The sequence below is a fragment of the Capra hircus genome, chromosome 26, assembly GCF_001704415.2.
Source record: "Capra hircus breed San Clemente chromosome 26, ASM170441v1, whole genome shotgun sequence".
NCBI lineage: Eukaryota > Metazoa > Chordata > Mammalia > Artiodactyla > Bovidae > Capra > Capra hircus.
Window position 1 is genome coordinate 7,682,239 of NC_030833.1, and position 16,603 is coordinate 7,698,841.

The following is a 16,603-nucleotide window of genomic DNA, read 5'->3' on the forward strand; positions in this document are numbered from 1 at the left end:
CTATGAAAACCAGACTAAAGACATTGAGTTTGATTCACTGATAGTTGAAGAGTGCCTTTGTTGAAAAGCTCCTTGAGTCACTATTGTGGGGGTATGTGTGTTCTGTTTGCAGAGATGTAGGACTTTTGGCAGGAGAATCATGGGACTGTTGATAAGGTTAGGAAAGGGGAGTTGTCATCTCCTCTTAGTAGTTTAATCCTGCTGGAAGCCAGCCTCTCGGAGATTGAAATCAGGACAAATGGAAGGTCCAAAGATGCTAACAATAAATTATTAATATTTTCAAATAATACCACACTTTCAAAACCAGGCCAGTAAATATCCCAAGTTATTGAAACAAGTCATAAACACATTATTATCAAACTTAGTTTTGATACGTCATATGGATTTGTGGGTAACTGTGAAGGAAATCATGCCGTTCTAAAAGGGAGCAGTAGGTTATGTAGTGAATGCTGTTTTATCTGGGCAAGAAGTTGGAATTGTAATTTTATTTCATCAAAAGACACCCTTATTTTGAGAAAACTTGTTTGAAATGCAAACGAGGTTTCTCTGTGGAGCCTGCACAGAATTGTTGCTTTTCATGATGATGTTATTGCCCCATAACAGTCTACTTCTGTGTGTAGGAAGTGTGTGTGCAAGTCCAAAGGGATTGGAGGCCTTGGTGGGTGAGTTACACCAATTAACAAAAGGAAAGTTTTCAGAACATTTTGTTTTAAGCCAGGTGCACAAGTTAGAGTTGCTTTTTGGGCCTAGTGTTTATGTATCTGAGAATCAAACCTGACACTACTCTTGGCAGCTAGACTAAAGCCATTTTAAAATAAGTACAAACTGTCCTTGAATGATTTTTTTCCCTTTATAGTGGCAGTGAGTTTGCCTTTTCTTCATCTGTGATATGTGTGCATTTTTCTGTTTATTTGGGGGGAAGGAGAGAGGTAAACGTACATGAAAGACTTTTAGTCTTTATATGAGTAATGTGTTTCAATTCATTTATTTTTAAATTTTCTTGATACTGTAACACATTACCTATATGTTGACTTTCATTCACATTCATCCAGAGTATAATAGAAACCTTAATTTTAAAGAACCCAGATGAGTAATTAGGTTTTATTTGGCTTTGAGATAATTTTTCTTAAACTGATACGCAAAGAAATAGAGTATCCCTGCCAATGTGAATAGGCTTTGATTTATGTTCTCTTAAATAATTTTATTTATTTATTTGTGTGTGTGTGTGTGTGTGTGTGTGTCTGGAAGCCTACAATGAAAAGGTATATATGATTGTGAAAAATGAGTTACTCTCTAGGTCAGCATTCTGCCCCTATGGGGACACTTGGGTTTGATTCCCTGTTGCTAGCACTGTGAGCCAGATAGAAGGCATGTGCTCCAGAGACAGCCTTCTGCTCTGGAGCAAGAGACCAAGCGTCTTATGTCCCATTGTAGTAACCTCTAGCTAATTGTTGTATGTGGAGGAGGAGGGGTGCCGAGGGTGTTGCTGGGGTCTGAAAGGAGTCTTGTCTAGTGCACTTCACAGGAAGGAGGCTGCCTGTGACCTGGAGTCTTGATTGTGGGAGGTGAGGAGTGTGGTAGGTTGAAGGACAGTTGCATCGTGGGGAAAAAATTAGGAAATCCTGTCATTTCTCTTGGCTAGGCAGAAAACAGAGATGTCCTTAAAGAAGGGGGGGAACACATGAGCATGTTTTATTAACAGTTAATAGAAGAAAATTAATGCTAATTTATTCTTCATACATACCATGCAATTTGTTAGAAAAGTAAAAGAATAGTTTGCAATTCTTTGGTCAATTGATGGATTCCTATGTTAGGGGCATAGAAATGAAACTCAACATTAAGCAGACAAATACCCAAGCCCACAGGCTACATAAATGCTGAATAAAACCAGCTCTACAATGGAACTCTGAAAAGCGAGGGGTAAGAAGCCTAATGAATGATTGAATATGACCTTAGCAAAATCCCTGGAGTGTTGTTGAAAGATCATTCATTTCCAGCTTAGATGTCAAGATGGGCTCCAGTAACCAGAAAAAAAAACAAAAAGTTTGAGTCGGTACTTACTGAGTTTTAAAAATCTTTACAACACAGTGCATTAGACTAATCATTAAAAGGACTTCTCTAAACTGGATTTTAAGCTGTCACTGTATGGACCTGTGGTTTAGGCCCAGGGAAACCAAATTAAAAAGATAGGAATAATTCTCAAGACTTGAATGTATCACTGTCCTGCTTTTATGGCGTAGAACTTCAAAAACTGGGGCGTAGAGGCGGGCAGAATGCACTTTTGTCATGCTGATACCATTGTAAGAAAGACTTTCGACCAAGAGATCAATTGTGCCTTAAAGTATTTCCCAGTTACTTGCCTAGTTTATTGGAGGAAGATATAAAAAAAGAACCTACTTTTTTCATTTTTTAATTCACTTTTTTCATTTTTAAGTGATCCTTCCCAAAGAAGTCATAAATTCTTATATTTATAAATATGTGTTTTTATTACTGCATCAGGAAATGGTAAGTATGTTAGCGAGTGAGCTTCATTGTGCATGCTATTCAGAAGCTTTTTAAGAAAAGTGAATCTGACAATATATTTGTTTTCCCAAATACCTAAAAATTTTCACATGAGCCAGCAATTAGCATACTCTGGATATTATCTGAGGAGCTTAGAAATATGAAATGCTCTGGTTGAGTAAGGGGACCAGGAAGTGTATTTATCACTCTTCATTAACAGAGATGAGTGTATCATGATGTGATTGTAGCGGAATGGAAGCGCTGTTGGGGTGGCTGATGGCTCCCCTGCTCTTGTGTTTCTTGCTGCTTCAGAGTTGAGGGAATAGTCAGGACGAAGAGGCTAAATGTAGAAGAGAGTGGGTGCTGCAAGTTCACATTTTTCTCCCAGCCCCTCCTCTAATATGAAAATGTCAGTCCTTTGTTCCCATCTAATTTTAGTACATCCTGGCTAAAAAAAAATGTTAGGATGATTTCCAACCGTGGAACTTGGAGGGGCGGGGTGAGAGAGGGGCAGAGTGGAGGAAAGAGCCGTTTACATTCCATATCCTTCTGCCGTTCTGTGACAGCATCTTGCCCCTACTCTGTGGATTTTCATGATGAAATAAATTTACATGCACTGGAGCAGCACTAATTAGGTTTTCCTTCCATGTCCTCAACAAGAAGTCTCATTGGAGTCTGAATGGGGAAAATCCTAATATGGTATTTAATAAAACATACTGGGTTGAATTAAAGAGCTGTTTGCAAATTTTGGAAGACAGGCCTGAAATTGTGAGTGAAAACTACATGTTGTGTGATTTATAAATAGAGCCTTCGTGAGTCATTGAAACTGCTTGTATGCTATTTTTTGAATGAGAATAATATTTGTTGATTTTTGAGAATCAGTCATAAGCAAGTCAGAGTTATTTATTCTCTCTGGATTATACTCCACGGTAGATTTCATATATTGAAACTCACATTGGAATAAGCCTGACCTTTCCAAAAGTTTGCTCATTTAGTGAGCTAAGGTTTCCTTGTGAAATCTTTGTATGGTGAGGACGCTACATAGCCAGAATTGAGAGATCATTTTGTTAAGTCGGTTTGATTAATGACTTAATTTGCAAAAAATGCAGTAATCACATTGATTTTTGAACTTGAAATTTGTTTTTGTTTTCATTTTACAATAGCATATAATTTGTCTTTAAAATCTATTAACTAGTAGAATAAATATCAGAAATGATATTTTTAAAATACTAAATTTTGGGGAGGAAAATGACTGGAATCTAGGCAACTCACTTTCCTTTTCTGGGCTTCAGTTTTTCTTTTTGTGAAAGAGGGGTGTTCAGTACGCGATACTTAAAGTTCCTCTCTACCTCTGTAATAGCTGGGATTGCCATGGACTGGGTGGCTCAAACAACAGAAATGTATTTTTCATAGTCTGAAGACTGGAAATTCCCACATCAAGGTGCCGACAAGGTAGGTTTCATTCTGAGGTCTCTTCTCTTGGCTTGTACGCAGCTGCCATCTCCCTGTTATGTTCACGTGTTCTCTTTATGTGTGCTTGTGGGGAGACCGTGTGTGCAGTGTGCAAACTCCCTGGTGGTTCTTACAAAGCTCTTGAGTGTTTCTTCTTGTAAGTGCACTGATCCCAAGGTGAGAGCCCCACCCTCATAACTTCATCTAGCCGTAATTACTTCCCAGAGGCCCCGCCTCCACATACTGTTTCTTTGGGTGTTAGAGCTTCAGCATAAATTTCTGGGGGACACAAACATTCAGTCCATAATAACTTCTGAAATTGATCTGAGGTTTAGAGAAAACTTAACAAAATAGATTTCCACTATGTATGGAGAGTTTAAATACTCCATTAGCTAAATATCAGTTTTTAGGTCACTTTATGATTCTTTTAAATCAAAATAGCTATTCATGTATCTGAAAAAATACATGTACGTATAATAAAACAGTTGAAGCCATCACATGATTGTTTTTCAGTCTAAAAATGTCTTTATACATTCATTGGTAAACTTAAGATTTCAGTGTTGATTGCCCCTGATATATATTTGATAATTCAGTTTGTATTCATTTGACACAGAGATGTTTTATATGAGAAACTCAAAAATTTACATCTAATTTTTTCCTCCTACCTTAATTTTATTATTTTTTAAAACTTTTTTAATTTTTAAAAGTTTAGGCTGTGCTGGGTCTTTGTTGCTTCAAGTGGGCTCTCTTTAGCTGTGGTGAAAGGGCTTCTCATTGCAGATGGTTTCTTTTGTTGCTGAGCATGGCCTCTCGAGCGCAAGGGCTTTGGTAGGTGTGGCCCCTGGGCCCAGTGGTTGCAGCCCTCAGGTTCTAGAGCTCCTTGTGGTGTGCTTAGTCGCTCAGTCGTGTCAGACTCTGCGACCCCATGGACTGTAGCTCACCAGGCTCCTCTTGGATTCTCCAGGCAAGAATACTGGAGTGGGTGGCCACGCCCTCCTCCAGGGGGTCTTTCTAACCTAGGGATTGAGCCTGGGTCTCCCACACTGCAGGCAGATTCTTTTCCTTCTGAGCCACCAGGGAAGCCCCTAGAGCTTGAAGGCTCAGCATTTAATAGTTGTGATATGAGGGCTTAGTTGCCCTGTGGCATGTGGAATCTTCCCAGACCAAGGATTCAACCCCTGCATTGGCAGGCAGACTCCTAACAACTGGACCACCGGGGAATTTCCCCACCTTAATTTTGATAAGGTGATAGATAAATTGATAAAATTATGATAACCTGAAGAATCTCCCTAATTTCATTCTTCCCTATTTCAAACACACACACTGCACACTCAGAGATGACTTTATTTACCACTTGAAAGCCCTGGATTTTTGAGGTTTCTACATTCTCATGCTATACAGAGTGTAGTACATGGGTCTGCCCTTCTATACCTTGTACCTCTTTGAGGTACTGTCAGTCTGTTCTATAACTGCTTATCCCTCTCAGTGAAATTGAACTATTTTAAAAGTACTGGCAAAGTGCCTAGTATATAGTAGATACTTATTTCAAGTTGGTTACCCTTCAGTACATTTGTTTGAAGCAGTTTGAAATAGTGGAGAGAGAAGCAGTTGTGTAGACTATACACAGTAGGGTAGTGAATATTAAGTGAGAAAAACGTAAATCATCTTAGCATGATTCCTAGCACACACCAAGGCCAAATAAATATTCTTTTCTCCAAAGAAACCTTCTTCCCATTGGAGCTAATATATTGAATGGTTCAGGATTTTAACTCTCAGTGCCACCGAGTTAATGTATTCAGATCCATCCTAAGGCATTTGTATTCCAGGAGTGATGAGATGAGTGAGGAGAGGAGGATAAGAGGTAGACAAGTAAGAGGGAAAGGCTGGAATAGATGGGGGCCTTTCCAGAGTATCTTAAATCATACTGCATAGCTCCTCCTTCTTCAGTCTCTAGATGGGGCTGGTGCTAAAAGCACCTTTTTATTTAGTAAGAAATGGAGACTGGATATCATAACGCTGGATTTTCATGAAATGCCCTTTATGATGTGTTTCAGCAGATTCTAGGAATTCCCCTCAGGTTTCTGATCATTATCTGTTTCAGAGGTCAGGAGGTAGTAATAAGTATAGGTGTTGGGGGGAAAAGGTTACTGTGGATGCTTCTGAATTGAAAACAAATGGCCACGGATATGGTACATTGTCCTCAGGTTTGGACTCCAAGGCTTTGTTTCCAGTGACCACTAATGCAGGACCAGACCAAGATCCCCCATGTGACCGTGTGTGTGTGTGTGTGTGTGTGTGTGTGCGCACACGTGTGAGTCTCTCAGTCGTGTCCGGGCTCCTCTGTCCATGGAGTTTCTCCCAGGCAAGAATACTGGAGTGGGTTGCCATTTGCCTCTGCAGGAGATCTTTCCAACCCAACTAGGCCAGCTGGAAAGAGGGACTAAGATTTTTATTGATTTCCACCTTCCATTATCTAGGTTTGATTTCTTTGATCACTGAATCATGTTTATTTTCTTTGCTGTAAGTTGGCAGACATTCACAATGGCATTTTAAAGTTTGATGTTGGGCAGTACTTTAAGCAGTTTATATGATTTGACCTTGGTTTATATTAGAACTGACAGTATAGTTAGTAAAGTTCAGTGAATCAGTTGTTTATGCTAGTGTAGAAAACGCTTCGTTTGCGGATTTGTTTATTTACTTAACCTTTTTATTAGTGGTTAAATGAATACCTTAATGCTTAGAGTGCTTAATATTACTATAGAAATGCTGGCCAGAGGAGTGTCACTTTCTCTAGGTAACTAACCTCCCAGAGTTTAAGTCTGAACCGTTTTAGAAGCTCTACAGAGATGAGGTCAATACAATATGATGTATATCATCAGGATAGAACATAATCAGAGTTTCACTACTTTCAAGTAGGTAAATATCATAGTGGTTGAATATCTTGGTTTGATCAAGGTGTTTTTTGTTTTGTTTCTATGTGAAAATTAAAAGGAGATGTAAAGTAGTATTTAAAATTGCAAGCCAGCTTCTCATTCATATCAGTTCTGTTTCAGGTCAGCTGCAGGGCATGCTAGGACAAAATAGGCAAGGCTGGCTGGCCCTCTTACAACAGTAATGGATAGGGTAAAACAAAACGTCTCTGCTTTCGGTTAATAGAGAAGACTGAGAGAGCTGAGTGAGGAAATTCAGAGGCTGGTAGAATACGTGGGGCCAATGTTCTTTTCATACTGCTCCCAGGGATGTTCTTCCATTGGAGCCAGAGACCAAATTTTTTTTTTCTTGATATTTTAACTCCAAAGGATTCAGTCTTAAGATTGGGTATTTAAATTCTATGAAATCACAAGCTGTATCTTTCAGTTTCCTGTATACCTAATGAAAATGAAATTCACTCATTTCATTTTCATGGGTAATAGGCAGGATAGTGGTAGCTTTGGGCATATCACTAGGGATGAGTTAAAAATAGATTTTTCTTGAGGCAGTGACTTATATGACAGGTAGTTGATAGAAAAATTAAGTTAAATTTTGGGCTGAATATCTCATACTAAATCTGAATTCCACTACAGAATATTTGAAGCAAAAAATTGAAATGATTTTCATTTGAAGATGACATAAACATTGAGTGTGCTGTTGAAATGTTTTCTAGATTAAATTCAATGTGTAGCAATATGAAAATACTATAACTTGTTTTTAGCTATGATTTTGGTAGAGTGTATTGAGGTAGACTAGGTTATAGGTGACTTAGTGATACTAGTTAGTGTCTGTTTCAGCTAACTTCATAAACAGATCAGAGGAAGGCCAGGAGTTGATTATGCTTTTGAATCTCAGTATTAAAATAGTTTAAGTAGGTTTGGTAAGATTTACATATGTCAGTAACTTTGAATGTAGATTTACTTTGCTATATTTTTACTTATTTACCATGCATAAACTTTTCAGTGTCTGTTTTTTCATGCTTGAGTTTTCTTTTAGCACATAATACTTACAGGTACTATTAATTTTGCAAGGAAAAAGTAATATCAAATTGAAATAAGTTTTAACTGTTGCTCTGTTCTTTTTAGCTTCCTTTACTCAGAGCCCTTCCATGCAGTGAGTTGCAAGCGTGACATTTGCTGTGTTTTCAGCACCTGCCAACTTGGAAACCAGGGTTTGTGCTCAGGACTTAGGCTTACAACCCACACTTTGTGGTGCACAATGCCGTCCCAGCTGGCATGCTTCGTGCCTCAATGGTGCTAGACACTCAGTTACAAAGCTGTGCGGATTCACATGCGCTGATTTCAATAGGCAGTCTCCTTCAAGCTGCTTTCAACTCTCATTTTGTATCAAAAGAGTTAGATTGGTATCATTAAATTCACTGCTGTGCTTATTTTTCAATGAAAATAAATTCATTTTATTTAGCTCCTGAATCAAAAAATGACTGTCTTCGAGAACCAAAGTTCCTCTTAAAAAAAGGTGGATGTCTACAGATAAGGGAGATAGATTTATGTATCTGTATGAGATTCTAGCTAGGGTTATAACTCATTTTCATCAGTTTTGAAAAGGTTTTAGAACAAAAGATAAAAAGAAGAGAAAGTAAAGAACAGACGGATTAGTGTGTTGTAACATGCTTATGTAGGTAGGGCTGTTAATTGAAGCTGGATCATAGGTATGGGGACGATTATAGAACTTATTTTTCTGAATAAGCTCTGAATAAGAAAATTGCCCCCATAGTAGGCTCAGATTTTTGGCTTCCACTGACAACCAAAAACTTCCCATCATTTTTAAAGCAGTGTATTTTGCTAATAACTTGCTTTCAGTAGCCAGTCTCTGAAAATGTTTCAGGTGGACTTGGTGATGTCTATCTTCCCATCATCTATTACAAGCGATTTTAAAAGGTTCTGCTTTTATAAAGTTCTTTTCAAGTGTAGAAAAGACAGTGTGAAATGTGAATGACTGGCTTTTAATACAGCACTTGTGACAAAGAAGCTGTGGCTTTGGGAAGCTGAATAAAGGGGTTAATACACATGCATCTGCATACTGCTGTTGGTTCCAATGTATAACATGTCTGATGTCTGTTTCACTCCCATTATTAGTCTAAAAAGAATGTTATTCTCAGAGACAAACCTGTTTACCATCTTTCAGTGGTCACCACTCTTTTTATAATCATAGGTACAGATAAATTTAATGGGAAAAACTGAACAGTATTGACTGCTACTTGCTGAAATGTCAAAAGCTTAGCTCCCTGTTGTTTGAACATCATATTTATCTGGTTCTAAAGACACAAACATAGAACACCCACTAACTATCAAGGACATTTCTGAGTACTTAATCAGAACCCAATCTTTACCCTCCTCTGCACAAATGTGCTTAGGTGAATACTTTTATTAGCTTGTTGATACAAGTTATAGTTGGTTACACCCTTTCTTAGTAAAATACACCCTTATTGTCTCCTGTTGCTTAAGAGCTTTAAACTTGGAAGGGGAGAACCGTCTAGTATAGAAAGCCACTCAGTTTCTATCTCCCCAGCAGTGCTGAGTGGACATGTCATGCATACCACACACACAGGCGTTCCTTCATTTGCAAGTTCTGCTTTGAGGGGAGCCAGGAGAGCCAGTATTGACTGTACTTTTTCCCTGGGCTTCATATGTTGGTCTTGGAGTGAGACTGCATATAATCCCTACAGCTTATATTTCCCAGCGTGTTCTGTGCCTTAACCAGGTTAGTGTTGGTTGGTGATAATGGAAAAGTTGCAAGTGATCATTTTTGGATTATTTTATGGATTTATTCCTAAATTGGCCCATGAATTTGCATTTAGGCTTCTGGTTGTATTCTAAATCGGGTTTTGATTTGGTTTTGACCTTTAAGGACTGAACAGAGGTAGACAGCTTAGCCCTCCTACCCCCTTCCCCTGACTGCAGCTCACATTGTTTTAAAGCCAGTTTGACTGAGTTTATGTTTACTTCTTTGAATTAAGCAACTCTAATATGCAAACTTTTGGATAGGACTTTTTATAATAAAGGACTGTGTAGTATGGCCCTAAAAAGAGGGGCATCATATATCTATGTTATAGGACTTTATTACATGATGTGGGAAGGCCCATAGTATGGAAGACTAGTGACACAGGCCTTAATGTATGTATTTTTAGTCCTTAGACATTCAAATTAAGTAAATGAGAAATAGCTATTCATTGGTTAGTAGCACAACCCCTGAAGCAGATAGTTTTTAGTTCTCTACACTTTTAAGAAAGCCTAAAAACCAGAAAAACAGGCTGCTTTAGGTCGGAAAGGAGGCGTTACGGCGAAGGAGCTTGCCATAACCACAATCCTTGGAGTTTTGTGAGACTAAAATCATCCTGAAAGCAACAAGAATAATGGTTGCAGTAATTGTTTCCAGGCTCGGGACCCCTGAATTTTGTTTTTTAGGTTGACCCCATGAACTAGTAATTGCAGGAATAAACTGAATGTTTGCCAGCAGGAGTCACTCTAGGCCTCCTAATAAAAAGTAAATTAGACTATATCCGTAAAGCTCTCAAAGGCTGAGGTGTTTGACACTGTGTGCGTAAGACGGCACGAGGGCAGTGTTGCAGCATTCTCAAATTATCCCTGTGCCTGTCTGTGTTCAATCTAGGGAGACTTGGTTTTTGCTTCTTTCAAAATTGGCCCTTGATAACTTTTCTTAAAGCAGAGGTTATAGGTAAGGATATCGGTGCCATAGTATTCTACATATTAGCTTGGTTTGGCTTTATTGGATGAATTGATTGTATCCCACATCATCTACTTGAATGAATACTCACATCCTTCTCCTGGTTGTGCCTCTCAGTCTTGCAGCAGAAGTCACTGGTGTGAACTGTAGTTGGTGTGAAAGGAGATGTTAACTCGTGGTTTTCTGCAAAAGAATGGGTCCAGTGTGATGGGAAACTGAAATATGTTAGCAATAGCTGTGAAATATAATAGTTTCCCAAGTGCACACAAGCTCAAGAAGTTAATTGTTCATTTATGTTTGATACTGGGATTGAAACATTGGATTAAAACCAATTAAATGTTCCTAGAAGCAACAGAAAAAGTTTCCTGATTTATGAATAGAACCATTGAAATGGCGCAGACACAATCCATGTAAAGTAATGAGGTGTTTTGTTTTTTTGGCAAAGGAGAACACAAAACAGGCATAGGGAGTTCTTTTAAAAAACCTTCTCTTTAAAAACATCTCTTTTTGGACAAGGTCAATAAAATAACATACACCAGTAGGAAGGCCTAATGGGAAATCTAGGGCTTCACTTCACAAGGAAAACAATCCCCCTCCCCCAGGTGAGCGGCACAATGAAAATACTCTGCTTATTCTATCAGGGTTACATTCCTGAACTTAAGTCAACATCCTAAGTTACAGAACTAAACATGCTCTGCTTCTGCTTAGCAACCACAAATCCTTCCTTCACCAGTTGCATATATTTTGGATGTGGCTACCGAAGTACACATTCCTTTATTTCGGTCAGCGCCCCGAGTTAGGAAAGGAGCGCTTTATTTTCCAAAAGCGCGACAGACAACATTCACACGGCTCCCCCCGTCCCCTGCCGCCCAGCACGCCACTGAAGGGATGGTTTCTTTAAAACCTCAAAAAAAACCACACACACACACACAACCAAAACACCCCAACAACCCGGAAGCTGGACGTCTGAAGTCCACGCGGCCCGGGGTTTTCGTCCAGGCTCGTGCGGGGGCCGGCCCCAGGGTCTCTGGCTCGGGGCCCGGGCGGTGGCAGCGCGGCCGGGGCCCGGGGCTCGGGGCCACTTCCCGCGTTCCGGGGCCTCCCAGGCGCGAGCGCGGCGAGCGGCGCGCGGCTCGGCTCGCAGGACGCCCTCTAGCCCCGCCGGCGGCGCGCCGCGACCCCCCCGCCCCACTCCCCGCCCACCGGCGGCTGCGCGCACTGCACCCTCGCCTGCCGCTGCTGCTGCCGCCGCTGCCGCCGCCGCCGCCGCACGCCGCCCGGCTCCTGCACGCCGCCGCCGCGCCGAGCGCCCCGGCCCGCGACGCCGCCGGCAGAGCGCTGGACCCAGCGACGAGCAGCCGCGGTCGGGCGGCCCCGCGGCGGCGGCGGGCGCGGGCGGGCGCGGGCGGCCTGGCCAGGGCCGGTTAAAGGGACGAGTTGCAAACAGTTCAGGAAGTGACAAGTCGATTTCCTCCTCCCCGGGAGCAGCTCCGTACAAAGCGCTCGGCGCCGGCAGGAGAGCGTGCGCGCTGCGGCCGCGCGGCGGGCAGCCCGGACGACTCGGCGAGCGCCGGCGGCGACTGCGCGGGGGACCGCGGCCGGAGCGTCCCGCCGCGCACAGTAAGCGATCCCGGGCCGGGCGGCGGCGGCGGCGACCGGGAGGCCGGTCCCGAGCGGAGGTCTTGGCTAGTGCGCCCCGGCCGCCGGCGGTAGGGAGCCTGGCTCGCGGGATGCACTGGCCTTAGCACCCCCCCCCCCCCGCCTTTTTCAATATTTGTGTGGCTGATTTCCTTTTGGTCCGCCTGCCTGGTTTCGTCTGGGGCCGGGCGGTTTCTCGGGGCGCTGAGTGCCGCCGCTGGTGCATGCGTGAGACTTGTCAGAGCGCAGCCAGGGGAGAGAGCCAGCACGGCCCCTGCGGAAAAGTCTGCGCTTCCCCGGGGCGGGCGCGGGCACTGCTGCGCCCTGGGGTGTTCCCCCGTCTCCACGTTTCAACTTGAGCCCCGGCGAAGGCGCCGGGGATCCGGGCGTCCCCGCGCACCCCGAAGTTCCCGCATCGTTTTGCAGACAACTCTTTTGTTCGTGGAAGTTTGCGTCCGCCACCCCCGGGATGCGAGCGCGCAGCGGCGGGCGTCGCGGCGGCGGGACCGACCGGAGAGGTCACGCTGGGGGTGGGAGAGTACCCTGTCCGCGGTGGGGAAAAGCCCCCGCGGAGGCCGCGGCCGCGGGGACTTGCGGAATGGGGTGGGGGTGGAGGGCCGTGCCGGCGTGGCTTTTGCACATGGCGAGAAGGGCCGTCCGGCACAGGGCACCCTGGCCGAGTCCCATCTTTGCCAGTCCTTGATTTGCAAGCCCGTGGGAGTCGGCTTCCCCGCTCGGGCTTTCTCTTGGTGGGGTGGGCACGAAGAAGGGGAGGGCGCCCAGAGTCCGGGGAGGACCCTGGATTTGCATTGCCCAAAGTGCCTTCTTGGCCACCGCCGCCCCCCCGCCAGCTCCCCATCCCCTCCCGCAGACTTGAGGAACAATACTCGTGGCTCGATACCGGGTGGCGGAGCCCTGGCGACTGTCGAGAGCCGGGTCCCTCGCTCCCGGACGCCCCCTGAAGCCAGGCTCCGTGCATCCGAACGCCGGGCTTCATTCACACGTACTGTACTTCGTACGACGGTGAACAAAGAACAGTTCTTTGCAGCATTTGATGAATGGGATTCTGCCTCCTATAGGCCACACTCCGAGTCTTCCGTACGTTACAGCCTCCGGACTCGGGGGGCGGGGGTGGTGGTGGTGGTGTTGGGCGAGTGGCCCCCCGCTCTGGGCTGCGCCCCGGGCTCGGGGACCTGGGCCGGGCGTTTGTGCCGTCGCCTCCTCCAGCTCGCCTTGGCGGAGCCGGTGCAGATGGAGCCAGGCTGACGGTTGTTCAACAGGAACAAATGTTTGTTGAATTGTTGGATGGTGGAGACAAGGGGCTGTTTTCTATTGACTGCTGCAGGAGTTGGAATGGCATTGTTTATTGGCTTGGGAAGCCAGGCAAGCGTCTTGTGCAGCTTACAACATATTAGCAGACTTCCAAATGACATACTAGCATATGTGTTCCCAGCAGTTCCCACCGGCTGGAGGGAGATCCTTCCTTGATCCAGAATCCTGGACTCTGGGTGATTACAGTAGGACGCTACCAGGTTTGAGGACTTGGAAGGGAATGGAGTTAGTAGACTGGGTGAAACTCACTGTTTCTGCAGTTGGCTAGGTTTTGGTTTCATTTTAATTTATTCACTTAACAGTAACTTGTCTCAGTTACAGTTTTGATACTGAATTGCCGATCTGTAGTTCTTTTTTTCCCTTCCTCCCCTCCCGTTTTTCTCAGCTAGGGACAGCTAGATAAACTGAAAACAGCTGCTTGTCCCAGTTGATAGGCCCATGTTAGTGGGAGAAGGTGTGGGTCTTAAGTTCAGGCTTGGTAACCCTTGACCCAGTGTCTGTGCTTGGCAAGTGCCGGGATCCTGCCAGCCATGGTCCAGACCGAGGAGCCAGCTCACAGGGTGCTGCTGCAGCCCAGAAAATGAAAGAAAGGCATGGGGCAGGCCTGCTGCTTTCTCCAAATGCTCCCCTCCAGAGAACAAGGCGGTTTGATGACCTGTTCCAATAATTCTACCCAAGGACTTCTTTTCCCCTGAGAAGTGATTATTGCAATACAGTCATTTTAACATAGAAAGCAAGTTTTAAATAAAAGCTTGCAGTATAGCTGCTGCAGAAGTGGGCTTGAACGTCCTCAGGCTAGCGGGACAAGTAGAGCATTCCACTGTTTTGATTGATGATGATGTTTTTAGTCAGTTTCTCCCTCCTGTTTTCAGTTCAGGGTAAGTTGCATGTAGCAGTAGTGTTTTTGGAAGTTCGTAAAATTCTTGGAGGAAACAGAGCTTTAAGATACCGTATTGTAATCATGGCTGCTGCACTTAATTGGCGTTTTATGGGAGAAAGCCCTGTGGTTACCTCTTAGGCTGTTTCCCACCACGCCTTTTCGCCTTTATTCCCCAGTTGATTTCTTTTCACTCTCGCCCAGCCCCTCCATCTCCCCTGTTCTCTGGGAGCCTAGTGGGCTGGTTGTCCTTTAAATGGGTCCAGGGAGCAGGCGCCTGACCCGTGATGGAAGCTCAGGAAAGGCCAGCCAGCTTTCCTCCCCCTGCGGGAGGCTGGAGAGAAAAGAGCCTTGCGTAAACTCTGGGAGCTGACGGCAGAGGACGCTCCGGAGCAACTTGGTGTACCTTTGCATTGCTCTCTGAGAAAGCATACCCTTCTTCACCCACTGCTGGATGCAGCGGGCACTGGAGACTGTGCTTCGGACCCACTGTTGAATTGTTGCGTTGATGTTTTACCCAGGCAATGTGACTTTCTTTTGGATTGCATAAAGTGTGTGGAAAACTTTGTTCTTGCCCTTAAAAAAAAAAAACAAACTGAAATAAGCAAATACTCAGATCAGCACAACTCTCATCATTACCACCACCACACACCTCTCTGATGTGTAATAAAAGAAACTGCGGGCATAATTTGTTATGTAATACGCTGATAATACAAATTTCGGTTTTCAATGGAAACCAGATGTGGAGGGGCTCTCATTAATTGATCCAGCAAGGGGGACACTTTAATAGATTCACTAGTCCTTGAAAACCCCAGAGGTGATTTTTTTGGGGGGCGGGGGTGCGACTTGAGAGGAGAATCCCAAACCCGGGACTTTTTCGAGGTTTTTGCCTCTCAGCTTCTCATCTTGCTGCAGCTGTCCTTTTTGTCAGACTCTTCCTCTCTTGAAAGAACCGGTTTGTTGCCAGCATGAAGCACATGGCTGGGTCTGGCAGGGCTCTGCTTGGCTTAACTCTGCTGGGCTCCACTCTCCTCCTTGCCTGGCCCAGCTGCCGGCCTGCCCTCTACCCTCCACAGCAGAGCCGGGCCGGGGGCTTGGGTGCTGTGAGGAATGCTGACTGGTTTCCCCCAGCTCTTTTCTACAACGTCTGATCATCCAGGGAGAGTTGCTGTTTAAACTTGCCCAACGAACAAACTTTCCGAAATCTCGACTCTCCTTCTCTGATTAATTTCTGTGTTTGTTTCCTGCCTAACTTTATGAGGGTTCTTTCTACACGACTGAGTCACCTTTATTATGGCCCAAGGTCGGGGACTGCACTGTAATAGCTGACCCCATTAACAGTAGTTTCATTGCGTGCCGGGGATGTGAACTTTGGAAACAAACCCAGAGGCTTAGATACGCTGATGTGCCCAGAGACTCGCTCAGAGAATTTTTGTTTTAGCTCAGTTTACATTAACATGATTAATGACCCCAGCCACTGAAAAGTCTATATTCAAAAGCAATTTTACCGTTCCCGAGGGTTCTTCTTACTGCGAAGTAATTTTCTTGGCCAAACAACTTTGTTGTAAGGTAACTTCTTCTTTGATGTTTAATCCAAACCTCCTGTGCACACGGTTTTGGATCAAGGTTTGGGCTTCGAAAATTGCGGGTTGTGGTTTTGGTGGTGCCGGTCTTAACCCTCCCGAACTCTGGTCAGGAGGCACCCGGGTTCTTGTCTCGGGAAAGTTCTCTGAGATCTGGAGCATCAGCAGAGAGGGGAGGAAACCTTCCAGAGGAAACTTGGCTTCGGGGTGTCCTGGAGGAGGGATACAGGAGGCTGGAGCGGAGGACAAGCTTTTTCTTTTCCCCTTTGCAGAGATTGAAGATACTTGAGCGTTTTCAAAAAAACAGAGACGTCTTCGCTGCAGCTGCCTCCTGCTCCTCCTCCTGCTGCTTTTTCCTCATCTTCTGCTTCTTCCTTTTTTTTTTTTTTGTTAAGTGTGGGTTGATTGAGAGGGGAAATGCTGATGGGTGGGTCTGAAAGCAGCCTTAGGAACCCAAGAAAATAAAAACACATTTGAAGGACTCTGGAAGATTTTGCATTTCAAAGGGTCTACCTTGTAGAATTTCACATCACGTCAGGGAGAA

At 44.3% G+C, this 16,603-nt stretch overlaps 1 protein-coding gene across 3 annotated transcripts in view; it reads left to right on the forward strand.

Moving 5' to 3' along the window:
- FAM53B (family with sequence similarity 53 member B) overlaps positions 1-16,603 on the forward strand; it is a 126,951-nt gene that overhangs the window by 1,878 nt on the left and 108,470 nt on the right. Inside the window, exon 1 of one of the 3 annotated variants that reach the window (XM_018041179.1) lies at positions 12,020-12,249. The exons of 1 other annotated variant lie outside the window; for it this stretch is intronic. The gene's annotated coding sequence lies outside the window, so the exon portion shown is untranslated. One more of the 3 variants, XM_018041180.1, reaches the window with a different exon arrangement.